Source organism: Carcharodon carcharias, chromosome 16 (genome assembly GCF_017639515.1).
Source record: "Carcharodon carcharias isolate sCarCar2 chromosome 16, sCarCar2.pri, whole genome shotgun sequence".
NCBI lineage: Eukaryota > Metazoa > Chordata > Chondrichthyes > Lamniformes > Lamnidae > Carcharodon > Carcharodon carcharias.
This window is the reverse complement of record NC_054482.1, coordinates 24,694,378-24,711,261: the sequence shown is the minus strand read 5'-3', so window position 1 is coordinate 24,711,261 and position 16,884 is coordinate 24,694,378. Positions and strand designations below refer to the sequence as shown.

Genomic DNA, 16,884 nt, shown 5'->3' with positions numbered 1-16,884 from the left:
TCATATCAGGATTAAAAAGTCAACATGAAAATAAACTCTTGGCACAATGTTTATACAGTATTACAAATCTTAAAAGGATACGGCATTGCATTTAGAAAGTTTGTAATCTAATTCTCCTTTTTAAGTTGCCCCACTTTAAGTCATTCCACTTTAATGTCCATGATGTTAATGGGGTCTGAATTCGTGTTTAGCGTTGAGAGTTATGTTTCAATGTCATTTCACACTGGGTCTGACATAGGTTACACAACCCGATCAGTGCCATTTTAAAGTGGCCTCTCCCTCTCGCCAACCCTCCCTCTTCTAACCCTCCCACTCACCGCCTGTCCAGCTTCTTATCCTGCATTGCGCTGCTCATCTCCCAATCCCTCACTCGCAAGAAGGATTCAGGAGATGGAAGCGGTGAGCAGGACGGTCAGCCAGCAGGAGGGTCAGGCCGTGGGAGGGAAAGTTACTTCATTTACGAATATAGCAATTTAGCAATGTGAAGTATTTCAACTTACAGGGTATAATGATTGCATGTTTTTTTTCAGACAAGAAAGGTCCTGCAGAACTTAACCACAGCTATTTCATCGGTTGCAATGGGAGTATCTGATTTACTTAACGTTGCTTCACGTAAAAGTTGCATTTTTCAGAAACACAGCTACAACATTAAGCATGGACTTAGTGTTGTATTTTTTAAAATGGACTGAAGGCGAATTAAAAGTAGGAGAACATTTGGGAAAACAGCAACCGAAATATAATACAGTTAATTTTAGAAGCAAAAGAGAAAAAAAGAAAAGGAAAGTCAGAGAAAAGGGCACTCGGCTGAAAAAACAAACCATCCAAATTAAATGCAAGGAAACTGATTAATACTTAAATGGGAGGTGTAAATGTATGAATCAATTCTATTCCAGAGAGAAAAAAAGCAAACTGATAGCTAAAGTTCCATGGATGAATAGGAAGATTAGTTCAAATTATTAAGTAAAACAAAAAACACTTGGCACTTACAGTACAGAAAAAAAACACAATAGCTGATGCAAATAATACTTAACAAAGCTTCAAAAACAGATATCAGAAAGGTCAAGAGGGAATATAAGTAAATCAACAAAAGGAACTATGAAGAGGTTTCCATAGGAAGATTATGAAACTGTGGGTATTCTGGGCATGCTTTTGTAATTCTAGGAACATTATCAGCATTCACCTTTGATTTATGGAAAACATAGCAACACAAAGGACTGATTTATCCCCAGATAAATAATGTCTTCATGCCTGAAAAATGTACTCTCTAAAGGATGCACCACAGCAACTCACAAACGCTTCTTTGGCAGCATTTCCCAAAACTGTAATCTCTGCCACTTTAGCTTGATAAAATGTACTGCAATTATGCAAAAGAAAAATACTGTGGTCGCCGCAAATTTAAAACAGAAACAGAAAATGCTAGAACTACTTAGCAGATCTGACAGTATGGAAAGAGAAACAGAGTTAACGTTTCAGGTCTGTGATTTTTCAATAAAACTGGGAAATATGAGAAACAGAATAGGGTGAGCAAGTGAAGGGGGGAGGGTGGAAAGAACAACAAAGGAATGGCTTGTGATAGGCTGGAAGGCAGGAGAGATCAAATGGCAAGAAGTTTCATGGTACAAGGTATGGTCTTCCCCTACACAAGGTAGAGCGAACCCCCACCACCTCGCCAGTGCAAAAATTGCCTTTTCAGGAAAAGGAAGCCCACAACAGAATGAGTGTGCCAAGGTCCAAGAAAGGATAAACTTGCCATAGAGAGAGAGCAGCAAAGGTTCGCCAAACTGATTCCTGGGATGGCAGGATTGCCATATGAGGAGAGGTTGGGATGACTAGGCCTGTATTCACTGGAATTCAGAAGAATGAGAGGGGATCTCACTGAAACATATAAATTTCTGACCAGGCTGGATGCAAGGATGACGGTTCCTCTGGTTGCGGGTTCTAGAACAAGGGGTCACAATCTCAGGATATGAGGTAGGCCATTTAGGACTGAGATAAGGAGAAATTTGCTCATTCAGAGGGTGATGAATTCTCTACCACAGAGGGCTGTGGAGGCCAAGTCACTGAATATACTTAAGGCAGCAATAGATAGATTTCTAGACTCTAAAGGCTTCAAAGGGTTTAGGAAGAGAGTAGGACTATAGCGTTGAGATAGAGGAGCAGCCATGATCCTAAGGGCCAAATGACCCACTCCTGCTCCTATTTTCTGTGTTTCTATGTTTCTAGGCCAAAGAGAAAGGTAATGGGACAAGAAACGAAAGGTGTGCCCAGAGGAGGTGTGAATGGCAGAACACTGAATCGTTATTGCTTGAAAGCAAAGAAAAATAAATGAGAGAGAAACAAGAGAGAACAAGAACAAAGGAGCAAAGAAAAACAAAATGGATGCAGAAGTTACGATCTAAAATTGATAATCCCAATGTTGAGTACAGAAGGCCATGGAGTGCTCAGTACAAAGTTTAATGTATTGTTCCTAGAGTTTGCACTGAACTTTGTGGAACACTGCAGCAGGCCAAGAACAGAAAGGTCAGAGTGAGAACATGGTGGAGACTTAAAATGACAGGTGACTGGAAGCTCAGGGTCATGTTTGCAGACTGAACCTAAATATTCCACAAAGCGGTCACCCAGTCTGTTGTATAATTTATATATTTTTTATTCATTCATGGGATGTGCGCATCGCTGGTTAGGCCGGCATTTGTTGCCCATCTCCAAGTGCCCTTGAGAAAGTGGTGGTGAGCTGGTGCCTTCTTGAACCACTGCAGACCATATGGTGTAGCACCTACAGTGCTGTTATTAAGGGAGTTCCAGGATTTTGACCCAGTGACAGTGAAGGAACGGCAATATATTTCCAAGTCAGGATGGTGAGTGGCTTGGAAGAGAACTTTCAGGTGATGACGTTACCATCTAGCTGCTGCCCTTGTCCTTCTAGATGGCAGTGGTCGTGGGTTTGGAAGGTGCTGTAGAAGGAGCCTTGGTAAATTCTTGCAGTGCATCTTATAGATGGTACACGCTGCTACAAAGCTGGTAAGAACCAGATTCCGGAATGTTCAGATATCTACACAGCCTGTGCGTTGGTGGTGAAGGGAATGAATGTTTGTGAATGTGGTGCCAATCATCAGTGGATATTGAGAGGAAACATGTAACAGTCAACCACATTGCTGTGGGTCTGGAGTCACATGCAGGCCAAACCAGTTAAGGGCGACACATTTCCTTCCCTAAAGGGCATTAGTTTACAACAAACGACATCAGCAGGTTTTTAATTCCAGATTTTCACTGAATTCAAATTCCACCATCTGCCATGGTAGGATTCAAACCCGGATCCCCAGAGCATTACCCTGGGTCTCTGGATTACTAGTCTAGCAGCAATAACACTATGCCATCACCTCCCCTACCAAGGAACAGAAGTTACTCAGAGCCAGGCAGCCTGGATTTCTTAAGAGCAAGTCAAAAGATTATTTGAAGCAATAAGAGAGAATAAATGAAGGAATTGTATCATAATCTGTTGGATTTTCGAGGAGTATTGATAAGGTACTGCATATGCTACTGTTGGTAAAAAAAAAAGGAAGGAAATTATTAGGAGTCAGGTTGTCTGGGAGGGTTTAAAACATGAAAAGGACAGAGGTGTCAGGTTGAGGTACAAGTAAAGAGATCAGATCTAACATTTGCATTTTTAGATAAGTTGAGAGTTTGTCTGAATATCAAAGGGGAGCCAGGAGTACCAAGTAACATTTTTGCATCTTGCAGGAGTTCCATAGGTAAATGGTAGTGGGGATATTATATTTTATTGACCCAAAAACAAAGAAAAGATAAAGACATAAAAGGTTTTATATTTGGAAGGATGTGAGTTTGAAAAAGGGGTGAGAACAATAGAACCTGAGATGAAAAATAGAGAGAACAATGGAACCAGAGATGAACAAGGGAAAAAGCTACTTTGGAGTTACTGTATAGAGCTTAGGAGCTGGAGCTGTTAAGCTATGGCTGGAGCTCTGGGCTGGGAGAGGATGCCATATGAACCAGCCATCCAGTTAAGCCAGAAAAGTCTTGGGCTGCAACAAGCAATTTTATTCTGAAGTGGATTCCACTGCAGAGTGGAAGAGGGTGGAGGCCATGTGATATGCCTTTATTGAAGCAAAAGCAGTTTGCCTTGCATAATATTACTGTTTTTTTTAAATAGTTAACATTTATAAAGGAATGTTGCCTGGAGGTGTTTACTTGTGGGCTTGACCAAGTAGAGGGTTTTTTGGGGGGAATGATTTGTAAGACTAACCTTAATTGTGTAGCTGTAATCTTGTGCGCTTAAGTTTTCTTTTATTCTTGTCAATAAAACTTTTACTTTTAATTTTTAAAAGTCCCAAAAGTGTTACTAGACCTCTTACTGCAGAGATCGGTATGTTGCCTTCTCGTTTCCAGAATACAAAAAAAAAGGGTTTGGCCCGTCAGCCAAGTTTCCTGCTGAAATTTGGTTTGTGCAGCAATGAACACCAGCATAACACTGGAGCTGCATTCATCCAAGCAAATGGAGAGCATTCTTTCGGCTTGTGTCTTATAGATGGATGACAGACTTTGGGCAGTCAGTAGGTGAGTTACTTGCCACAGGGTTCCCAGTCTCTGATCTGCTCTTGTAGCCACAATCTTTATATGGCTGGTCCAATTCAGTTTCTGAACTCGCAGGATGTTGATGATGAGGGATTCAATGATGGCAATGCCATTGAATGCCAAGGGAAAATAGTCAGATTTCCTCTTGTTGGCCATTGCCGAGCAGAAATCTTACTTTCTACTTACTAGCTCAAGCCTGAATGTTGTCCATGTCTTGCTACAAGTGGGCATGGACTGCACCAATATTTGAGGAGTAGTGAATGCTGCTGAACAATCTGCAACCATCAGTGAACAACCCGATTTATGACTTTACAATGGAGCAAGGGTCATGGATGAACTCGTTGACCAATCATCTCGCAAATTACAGGATCACCCCATAATTGGGTCGGTCATTCCACATTCCAGGTTGAGAGGGGCCAGGACCCTGCTTTGACTGTATTTCCAATGCTTGAGCTTTGTGGATGGTAAAGGCATGAGCACCACACTATCCTCCACAATAGCCAAAAACCACCTGCAGAACATCACTCCCCCACCCCCTGCTCTCACAGGTTCACCTCCATGCCAAAGTGTCCTTTAAATTTTTCACCCTTTTGATGAGGTAGCTGAAGGTGGCTGGGCTGAGGGCACTACCCTGAGGAGCTCTTGCAATGATGTCCTGTGGCTGAGATGACTGACTTCCGATAACCATAACCATTTTCGTTCATGCTCAGTATGGTTCCAACCAGTGGTGAGCTTTCTTCCAATTTTCATCAAGTTCAATTTTGCGAGGGCTCCTTGATGCCTCACTTGGTCAAATGTTGCCTTGATGTTATGGGCAATCACTCTCACTTCACATCTGTAATTCAGCACTTTTCACCATGAATTCTGGAGCAGAGTGGCCCTGGCAGAACCCAAACTGAGCATTGGTAAGCAGGTTATTGCTCATTAAATACTGCTTGATAGCGCTGTCAATGACACCTTACATCACTTTGTTGATGATTGAGAGTAGACTGATGCATGGTAACTGTCCAGATTGGATTTGCCTTACTTTTTGTGGATAGAACATACCTGGCCAATTTTCTACATTGCTGGGTGGGATTTGTAGCCATAAGGTTGACTATACTGATTTCGCACCAAAAATTCAGCATTCGAACAGATGAAGGGTATGAAATTGTGGTACATAGGGATGGTCCATTTTTAATGCTGTGCCGAGACTTAAGTACCACCAAATAATCTCTGTGGCACTGAAAACTTGGCTTTTACAAATGTGGGATTCTCATTAAATCAGACTGTTGGAGATTTTTTAAGAAGTGAAGAATCTTTTTCTGAAAAATGCTTTCTTTCTCTTTTACCTCTCTCTCTTAATCCAATTTGCTTTCCCTGTTTTTTTAAACTTTCACATTCTATATAGGATTGACTTAAATGTTCTAACTTACTCTTCCTGTTACGTAATCTGTGAATCTCTTGCAGAATTCTTTAGTCTGACTGGCTGAGGAAACATGCTTTTGCTTGCACTGTGCACACAGCTTCTAGATCCTCTGTGAAGGGCATCGTGCTATATCTGGCTCCCAATAACAACAAATTGCTGCTTATAAGCCCATGAGTACCAAAAATTAATTTGCATTTTTTCTGGCTATGTTAACTTCCAGTGCCATTTTTAATTATTCTTGAACCTGTATCACTAGATCCTATTGTGCCATTACCCCTTTAAAACTCTTACTTTACAAGTAGTAGGTGGCCTCCTTATTCTTCCTCCTAAAATGCAGCACCTCAAACCTAACTGTATTGAAGTTAATTTGCTACTTGCATGTCCATTCTGCAAGATTTCTAACGTCTTATTGCATTTTGTCACCACCTTTCCCGATATTAACTATATTCTCCCCACCCCCCGCATCCACCCACAACAAAATTAGTTACATCCACAAATTTTGATATTGTACTGATGATTTTGCTGTCCAGAACATCATTTATATAAATAGTGAACAACAGTGGTCCCAGCAACAAACCTGTGGAACACCACTTCCCACCTTTTGCCAGCGTAACTAGTTAACTACCTTTGACCCCAACTCACTGCTTCCTGCTTTATAACCAATTTGCTATCCATTCAACTACCTGTCCCCTGACTTCACATATCTTGACCTTAGTAATGAGTCCACTATATGGTAACTTATCAAAGGTGCTTGGAAAGTCTAGGTATACTGCATCCATTACACCACCCTCATCTACTCTATAACTTCTTCAGATAATTCCATGCTGTTAGTCAAGCCTGGTCTTTCCCTTTTTTAAATCTGTGCTACTTGTTTATTATATTTACATTTTCTATTTGTTTTCTTATTACATCTTTGAATAAGGATGTCAATATATTTTCTACCACTGGTATTAAGCTAACAGGTCAATGCTTTTTTGGATTTGTTCTATCTCCTTTTTTGAATGTAGCACTACTCCTTTTTCAATTGAATGTTTATATTTACATTATTTTATATAAAGTTATTTTCTATCAGCTAACATAAATTAGTCCTTTTGAGGTCTCTTCCCTAACATCTCTGAACATGTGGGGGTGTAGTCCACCCAGGCCCAGAGTTTAAATTGGCATGGTTCGGAAAAAAAAATTCTTGGCACAGACATTGTTATACTGAGGAATTCTCTGCTGCAAAAGCAGAGTTTGTAAGTACTTCTAAAAAGCAATGGCAGATGCTGAAAAAGAGGGTTATTAAAAATTGCTTGTCAATCTCCCACAACATTGCACACAAAGAGACAGAATGAAGTGTAAACTTCAAGTGAAATAGGTTTAGAGAGGAAAGAAAATAAAAGGGCAAGCCAAAGTGGCATAATTCAGAGCCCATTTTAAGAAAAATTCTGGTCATAATTTGCAAAACATTTTGGTTTTACCTGATAATTATAATTGAAGAGAGAGCCTTTCAATAATTTAAGAAGCAATGAAGAAAAGTAATTAGAGTTTGCTGATAAAAGTTCCTGAGAATCTGGGCAGACACAAAACTGAGGTGCCAAAGCACCATGAATGATGCATTACAACAGTGACTACACTTCAAAGGGCACTTTGTCAGCTGTAAAGAGCTTTGGGATGTCCTCATGTCTTAAAAGGAGCTACACAGATTCAAGTCTTTCTTTATTTGCTTCAGAGGTATAATTACATCTAGCAAGTTTTCACAAATTATTACATAACTATCTTGTAAAGTCCAACTTAAGTTTTAAAATGTCTCCTTTAAGTTAAGGCAAAATTGGGGCTTCCAGTGGTACCGCAGCTCTAAGACTGGCCCATGTGTTCTGGTTTACATGGAAAAAGAAACGCCAACATAAACCTACTGAAATAAAATACTGTATTTTACAGGGCACACATTTCCCATTCCCCTCTTGACTACTAAAGTTGATCAGGAGCCTGCCCACCAAAAAGCTAACTGCCCCGCATATTAAGGTTTTTCAGTTCAACTGAGAGAGTTTAATTACCAATTGCCTAAGAACGCAATGCATATATTCCGTAGCTTTTGTTAAAGTAGAATATTTTCCCAGTGTTAGGCAAACTGCTCTTTTGTTTGATCCTTGAATCATTAAGCTGTGAGCACTGATTCCATCTAGCCTAGGAATTGAAGTTTCATCCAATTCTTGGATTTCACTTCTCGAGCTTTTTACTCCTTGAAGGCCAGTCCTCATCATGCACTTTATTTAAACTGTTGGAATCTGCTCCGACCAGAATTTTAAAAAAGTACCACGAGCAACAAATCATAAACACAATTTAAGGGAGTAAGATGTAGAACATCTTGAGTTTAAATTTTCCTTGCTTCTGCTGGAGCAGGAAAAATCCAGCAACTAGCAAAAGCTTCAAATAGCCAATTTTTTTTTCAAAATGGGAATCAGCAATAAAAAAAGAAAATAAATCAACAGTATGAATTAAATACATGTAGATTTTAAAAACGTAGATCTGAATATTTTCAGTTGAACACTTATTTTCAAACATTATGTCATTTTGATATTGATGCCACCCTTAAGGCCATCAACATCCTGGTTCAAAAGTTACAACAGACTTCAAGTAACAGTTGTAGTTCAGTTGCTGTATAGAGTATGCCTTTATTGCAAGGGGAGTGGAGTATGAAAATAGGCAAGTCTTGTTACAACCATACAGCACATTGCTGAAATTGCAATAGGTCACCTTACTTAATGGCGTACATACTTGAATTGGAAGCAGTTCAGAGAAGGTTCACAAGGCTGATTCCTAGGATGAGGGGTTTATCTTATGAGTAGAAGCTGAGCCGATCGGGCCTATAATCATTGGAGTTTAGAAAAATGAGAGGTGATCTTATTGAAACATACAAGATTCTTTTGGCAGTACAGAATTTGAATACTGCTGCAAAAAAGAGATATGCAATCAAAAGTTTTTCATCCAGCACTTACAGCTCACAAGAAATCACCAACAGTAATGGGGAACAACAATGTACACTGCATGAGAAGAGAGTGCTGAGTGTTGGCAAGAGGGGTCTGATTGATGGAGGCATTGCCACGGAGAATGCAGCAGGAAAACAGTTAACTGTCCAGCTTTGTTGAAATTCAAACCTGACAGGTGGGCTCTGATTCGTCAAGGCGTTGCCCTGGGGAATGAACCAGGGAATGACTGAACACCAAGCTTTTGTTTAGTTGAAAAAGGTGCAATGTGTGGACATGTTCCTTCTGTCTGCAAAGGACTGGGCTGTGTGTGTGAATACATGTGGCTTCTAGCATGTATAAGTGAGCCACGCTGCAAACCTAACTGAATCTTAAACCCGTTTTCAGTGTAATTTTAAGTACAATCAGGATTGTTTAGCAAGTGTTGTCCAATTGCGGAATCATATCTAATGTTGGACACTATGTTTTGAGTTTTACAAGCACTGGCTGGTGGAGTGCAGTCAATATTCTGCCTGTGGCAAACAGCATGCTGTTTGATATGATCCACCAGGCGTTAGGGCATATAGCATATGTACCTGGCATCACACCGGCATTGAAATTCATATACCACATTACTCATTTGTGCAAGAGGCAGAAAATCTTTTTGGCTTGACTGCAACATCCTGTTAGTGGAGAATACTACTCATGTTGCTACTGCATAGTAACACCTTGCAACAGCTAGCTTCCCTTGTCAAACTTCTGAGACACCTTACGCTTCCAGGGTAATCTGGGCACTTTTCAGGGCCCAAAAGTGGGGGTCTCAGACACATTTGTGAGTTTGCATGATATACAGCAAGCAATGAGTTGATCTGGTTAGCCATTATCCCGTAGAATGACTTTAAAGCACCCTATTTCAGCAACACCTTGCATGGTGACACAATCCATGGCCATAGCAAAAATAAGTAAAAAATACAGCAGGAAAAACAACAATTAACATTAAAATATTGGAGCCCAACCCCATTGATCTATGTGGTAAGGAGGCCCTGACTTAAGGAGGTGAAAGCATGTTGAAATATTTTAATTGCTACCATACAACTGGATGCTGTGCAGTGATTAGTTGCTGCTATTAAAAATATTCTTTGACAGAGCTGCTGTGATAATACAGTGCACTACTGCTCACCTATAGCCCTGTCTCTCAATCCCATTTCATCCCCAAGACGCTGTTACAAGATTCACCCTATCCATCGTATATTTTTTGTATAATGTGGCAAATATGGTGACCAAGCACTGATTTGTGCCTGGCACTGAAATCCTATTGGACAACACTGGACTAGGGGATGGTCACACTACCTACGCCTACTTTCCTCTGAGTGTAACAGATGACGAAGAGTATCTGAGAATGTTCTGCAAAGATGTTCTTGTTAAATTAGATGGAGTTCCACATAACTGGTAAGAGATGCTAAAATAAATGATGGTCAAAACCATATATAACATAAGTGGAGCAATGAGAGGAACAATGTAGCAACCTGCAAAATAGTGACAACCAGTTTAAAGTAAGCTGGCAGAGACCTGAATTAATAACAGCAAGAGTTGCTATCAATGTCACATTTCAATCTTAAGAGAAAATCATCTAAACCATCATATTAGCACACCCTTCCAAAGAATTGCACTATTACGGCTGACAAATCTTCAGACAGGTAAAAGTTGCTGCAAGAAATTTTAATTTGATCAAGCAAGACCAAGTTTTGATCAAGTTTTCCACATGTTGGACAATTGGAGGGGACAGGTGAGGGACTAGTTTTGGATGGTTCAGAGCTATAGACAAAGTGGGCAGTGGGATTAGTTCAGGATCGATACAGGTCGAAGTGGAGAGTACACGGAAGCTGCACTAGTTTTAGAGCGATATAGGGCCACAAGGTGAACAAGCCCAGACTGTCGTCGCTATAAAATACAAAATAATTGGTATTGCCTATGTTTCACAGACAATAACAGGGAAGCACAACTACATGAACAGTGAAAATTTCTATCACAGTGCCATCTACAAGTGTAAAAGGTATTGCAAACACTTTAGAGTTTACAAGGAAACAAATGCCCAACAAACCAAATTGAATATATGTGTTTTATTAATTAGGTGTTCATGTATTATTCAGTAAATTGATATGGCAATTAAAACCTATAATAGGGTATGTTGTTGGCGCTACTTTGCCAGTTCAAAGTCAAATTGTAAAAACATGACATCAATTCAGTAGCCAAAATATCTGAAGAAAAACTTTCCATTTCTTATCTTCAACATGCAACCAAAATTATTTTGACACCAGGCCCAGTGAAGATGAATTTGAGGCCTTAACTCAGGCTCACCTGAGGGAATAGAGTAAAATACACAAGTTTAAAAATCTAAAATAAGAGGAAAAAGCGGCCCAAAAATCAAACAAGCAGGTTGGGTAAATGCAATACTAAACAAATGAACATCGCAGAATTAGGTAATTTTCCCTCATCCTTGACTTCTCATGTTCTTGAAGAGGTGGATACCCCAATTCTGGTGGTAATTCAATTTGATGTTGGAATTCATGCAAGGCCAAAAATGATATTGTTGTGCTCATCTTCAGAGCTCAGACAAAAGTTCCCAGGAGAATCAATTTGAAATCAAACCAGAAAATGTAACAACACAGTACGTTTTCAAGATCATTTTAAGTGATATGAATGTAAGTATATGCCAATAAATGAGTGTAATATGCAAGACAACAATAATTGAATAAGGTTAAAAAATGGCCAAGCAGTTTTTTTTTAAACAATAAACAATTGTCAGAACCTGAAACCAGACTGAGGTCAGTTGAAGATATTTGAAACGACTATGAAAAGGCATAAAAAGGGGCAAGAATTTAAATATTTTAAACAAGAGAGTCTTAATGTAAGGAGTATAGAGAAGATTCAAGGTTAGTTACAAAAGTAAAAAATGCCGATTCTGGAAATTTGAAATAAAAACACAAAGGGCAGAATTTTGCCGTCGGCGAGCAGGGGGCAGGGCCCACTCGCCGACGCGTAAAATGACATGGGATGACGTCGCGTGGAACCCTCAACGTCATCCCGCCCCATTTATATTTTCAGGAAGGCGGGGGCACAGCAAAATCAGCTGTGCATCCGCTGACCTGTCAATGGCCAATTGAGGCCATTAACAGGATCATTTAAACAATTAAAGGACCTGCCCGTCCAACCTTAAGGTTAGGGAATTTTTTTTTCTATTTTTAATCTTTTTAAAAGTGTAAGTGATCTCCCTGAGGCAACACTTAGCTTCAGGGAGATGTGCCCATTCTCACTTTTAGAGAATACCCCCCAATCAGGAAGCGCATAGTGCTTCCCACCAGACGTCACGCCTTAATTGACCCGCCCACGTAAAATGGCGGCGGGGCCTGCTTCTCCGGCGGGGATCGTCTCGCCACCCGCCAGAGATTGGGTCGGGCCCACCCACCCGGCAGGCAGAAAATTCTGCCCAAAATGTTGGACATACTCGGCAGGTCAGGCAGCTTCTGTGGGAGTTAATGTCAGATCAATGACTTTCCATTGGAATTGACATTGACTGAAACGTGAACTTAAATGATTTAACTAACCTTGTGTTAAGTCATGTAGAAATATTAGAAAATCAGGAAACAGGAGTAGTAATAAACCTTTACCCAATTTTACATGGCAAAAAACTAACCATTTTCCAGGTTCAGTCATTTTCATTCATATCTAAAACACTCAGACATGAGTAAATTGATCCAGTAGTTAAACTTTTGGAGATCACCTTATTGTCATGAAGAGATATTAATGTCTATAATGTTGTTGGAAATTATTTTTTAAAATAGAGTTCTAATGGGGTCTGTGTCTATGTATGTGTCTTAATTGGATTAAAGCCAGCTAGTCTGAGTGCTTTGATGTACAGCAGTTTTGAGATGATAATTACTTAAAATTAAGGAGAGTAGAAGGTAAAGTGTAAATTTGCATTTGTTAAAAGAAACCATTCAAGACTGTGGGTGAAATCTTACACCTAGCTAGGAGACGCCAAGCAATGTGCTTATTTTTTTATATGGCTTACTAATAAAATTGGTGTGATGAAAGGATGTTACTGTTAGAAGAGGTAAAGTTAAAAGCCTAGTGATACAATGGAAAATTTACATTCAAAGAGAAAGATATGTATAAAGGAGAAAGGAGTAAGGTAGAGGCATTTTAAGATCCAACAAGTGCAAGCCTCAAGCTGTTGTCTGCAAGGACCCAGACTGAAAGAAATTTATTTTGAATGTGACTATCCAGGGTGTGTTTTGCCAGGTGTCTGTTTAAATCTATGAGATTTACTGCTGTTTTAACAGGGTATCACTGAGAGTCAGTTTAATTAGGGGATTTTTGTAATTATTATAATAGTAACTTGGTAGATGTATGTATGTGTTTACAATCTTTCTTGTATTAATAAATGTTTCATTTAGTTTTATAAAAAATCCAAGGCTCGGTGGCATCATTACTACTGAATTCAAAACCTGCATCTCGAAACATACAAATTGCAAAAATGGGTTATGATAGTTGTGTCAAGTTTCTCTCTGGGATTTGAACAGCTCAGCCTTTACCATCGGCTGTGTCATAATATTATCAAGTTGGCGAACACATTAAGGGACTCAAGAAAGCATGAGTAGGAAATGGGTGTATCTCTGATCCATTTGTTTAGGAATTTCATGCACACATACATGCCTTTGAAGACTGAAAATTAGCTACAGTAATCTCCAGATTTAAAAACTGAGTCATGAATTTAGGAATTATAAATCAAACTATCACAAGTTGGAATATTAGTCAACAGCACCTGTCTGAATATTATTCATGTTCCTCCATCCAGCACAAAGATCATAATAGTGAACATTGTTAGAATCAGGTGAGGAGCATTCACATGGCTCCCCCCTTTCCCCACTCCTCGCTTGAATGCAAGTTTTTTTTTTAAAAAGCATATGCATGCCAATTCAGCAAGTGCTTAACTGTCTTCATGCTGTGACTGTAACAGACACAGACAGACAGGTTTCCTCGAGTTTTTCAAAACGAAAAAAAGGGTTGTATTTATTGTACTTAACCAAAGAAAAGTAACAAAATTGCTCTCTAACTTTCACACGCACAGACAAACCCATAAGTTATAGAGTGGGAGGATAGATTAATTGCTGCTTTAAAGTCCAATAAAAATTCAAGTGACAGATTCGCATAGGTTGCTTACTTTGGTAGATCCAGGCTGGACTCAGTGGTCCTGCTGGTTTTGGCATTGAGGCTGTTTAAAGATGTAGACAGACAATTTATCTGTTCCTCTGGAAATAGCAACTGCTTGTTCGAGTTCTTTTTAAAATCTCTGTCTGTGGCACGTGGTTCATCAAACAGCCAGTGGGTAGAGAAAGAGAACCAAGCGCACACAGGGGTTTTGCCACCATAGCATTTTTTCTGCTTCTGTCTTTGGTCTGGAGAAAATGTTTCTTAAAAACAAATTCAGCTGGCTTATCACACGATCCTCTCTTTCCAACTGACCAGTGACCCAAATATGGTCACAGCTGATGCATTCCAGCTGGATGTCTTTGATTTAATCAGATTTTGACTGGGATTGATTCCTTTCTCAGCCCGAGTTCATTGTCTGAGGAGATTAGATCCAATGCGAAGTCCGCATGAGGTTGGAAAATTCTGTGAATGGATTAGGAGATGATCCCATTCACAATCCTTCAAGGTAATTGCCTCTGCTAAGGCTTTATAGACAGGCTGACTCCATTAAATGGTTTTGGAATCTATTGTGTACAGTGATGCAAATTTTCAGCCACCTTAGAAGCTGTGGTTTGGTTTAAAGTAACTGGAAATGTGGCTTCAGTTTTTTAAAAATTCAATCAGCCATTTCCAGCCAGTAAATACAGTCATTTTCTTTATAAAGCACAGCTTTGCAACAACATGAAATTTTTAACAATACATCACATTCAACAAATGTGCTTGAATCTTTTTAAAAGTAATTAGTTTGCTTAGCAAATTTGTTTATAATTAGTTTGGGGCTTCTGAAGACATTTGATAAAGTTACACAAGAAAGCCTTAATAAGATAATTAATATTCATAGAATTTGTGCCAAATTAGCTGACATGATTAAAACCTGACTTGACAATAGTTACATTGAATATGACAAAAAGCACAACTGAAAGGAAGTGACAGGTAGAGTTCCACGGCTTTGGGTTCTTGCTGTCTACGCTATTCTTAAACAGGTAGAAGCGTACTTACAAAAATTGGCTGACAACATCTGGGTCTATCCAGGTGATCAATTCAAAACAGAAGAACAGCATTCACAAAGATCTGAAATGATTAAACAGATTGTCTGAGAAGTGGTTGATGGTTAATGCACATATTTTATAGCCTAAACTAAGTGACAAGTTAAGCACACTGGAATAGGAAACAGAAAATAGGTCAACAATTCAATACTCCTTAGTAAAGGTGGATAACGGAAAAAAAACTTGAATTGAATTATTAACCTTTCACAAGTGTCTATTCAATGTGAAGTTGCCACCAAAACAAGAACAATATGATGCATCTCAAAAATACAATTCAACTTTAGTAAATTTGTATAATTTATAAGTGGGGTCACAAATACAAAAGTATGGTGTCTATGGTGTCAGGCATCCATCTTCAGAACAATGCTAGTGCATTAGACAAAGGTAAACAGGATTCTTCCAAGATTCAAGGCTTCGAGTTTATGACAAAAGGCTCACAGTTGAATTTTCTCCCTGCCCTCAGAGAAGACGAAGAATTAAATGATTTAAATTTAAATTCAGTCTAGATGATAGCTGGTTATTTAAATAAACTACAAGTGTTAAACTACAAGTGTTGAATTATAGGTCAAACGAAAATTGAATATGCCTTAAGCAAGGCAAGATAAGGAATTCTTCCCCTCTCATTTCCCACTGGAAAGGAGTGAAACAAAGCACTTGCAGTTACAACTTGTATGTCTCTCAAAAACAAATATCCCAAAGTGCTTCACATACAACGAACTACTTTGAAACACATTAACAGTGGTTAGAAAGCTGTATGGACTCCACTGTACCCAGCCAGAATGGAGATGATTGGGTAGTTCTCCCATCAACCAGTGATGTAAATGCATGGGATTGATTTTATGCGTATAATTTGTATGTAGCTGTATGCTACTTTGAATTTTACTGGAGAAATCACAGTTCTATTATCAAAAGAAGTTACTGCTGTTTTGGTTATGTATGACTTCTGTTATCTGTAGTTTGTGGAGACCCTTTTTCAAGAATACTCTGAAACAAACTTTGTTTGCTTGACCCACCCTGCCTCCAATTCAATGGTATCAATTCACACTGCACTATTGGTATGGAAGGACAATTGACCTTTGTTCAGAGCAAGAACCTACAAACAACGAGATGAATCATACAATGGTTGCAGCACAGAAGCCAATCAGCCCATCGTGTCCATATCAGCTCTCTGTAAGTGCTATTAATATTTCTACCAAGATAATTATCGAATTTCTTATTGAAAACGATGATTGAATCTGTCTCAACCACAATAACAGGCAGTACATTCCAGATCATAATCGCTGGCTGCATAAAAAGGTTTGTCCTCATATCGCCTCTATTTCTTTTGTCAATCTTCTTCAGTTATGGTTCTCAACCCTTATGCCAATGCCAAACAGTTTTTCCCTATCTTCTCTGTCTAGACCCCTCATAATTTTGAACACCTCTGCCAAAACTCCTTTCAGCGTTCTCTTCTCGAAAGAAAATAAATCCAGCTAATGAATGACTAACCATTTTTTTTTAATATTTTGGTGTTATTTTCCGGCAAGAGTAACTGGAGATCTTCAACATCCTCCTGAACCACAGCAGCATGCAGCTGCATTTCAGTTGAACATCTTAGCAAAAGAAAAACTCTTTGTAAATACAACATCCTCTCAGTATTGCA

The 16,884-nt window shown here is 39.1% G+C and overlaps 1 protein-coding gene across 8 annotated transcripts in view; it reads right to left on the bottom strand.

The window, feature by feature from the left end:
- Window positions 1–16,884, bottom strand: part of ralgps2 (Ral GEF with PH domain and SH3 binding motif 2) — a 574,026-nt gene that overhangs the window by 490,410 nt on the left and 66,732 nt on the right. For all 8 annotated transcript variants that reach the window (XR_005945530.1, XR_005945531.1, XM_041208585.1 and 5 more), the window contains one exon: window positions 15,196–15,267. The gene's annotated coding sequence lies outside the window, so the exon portion shown is untranslated. The remainder of the gene's footprint in view (window positions 1–15,195; window positions 15,268–16,884) is intronic.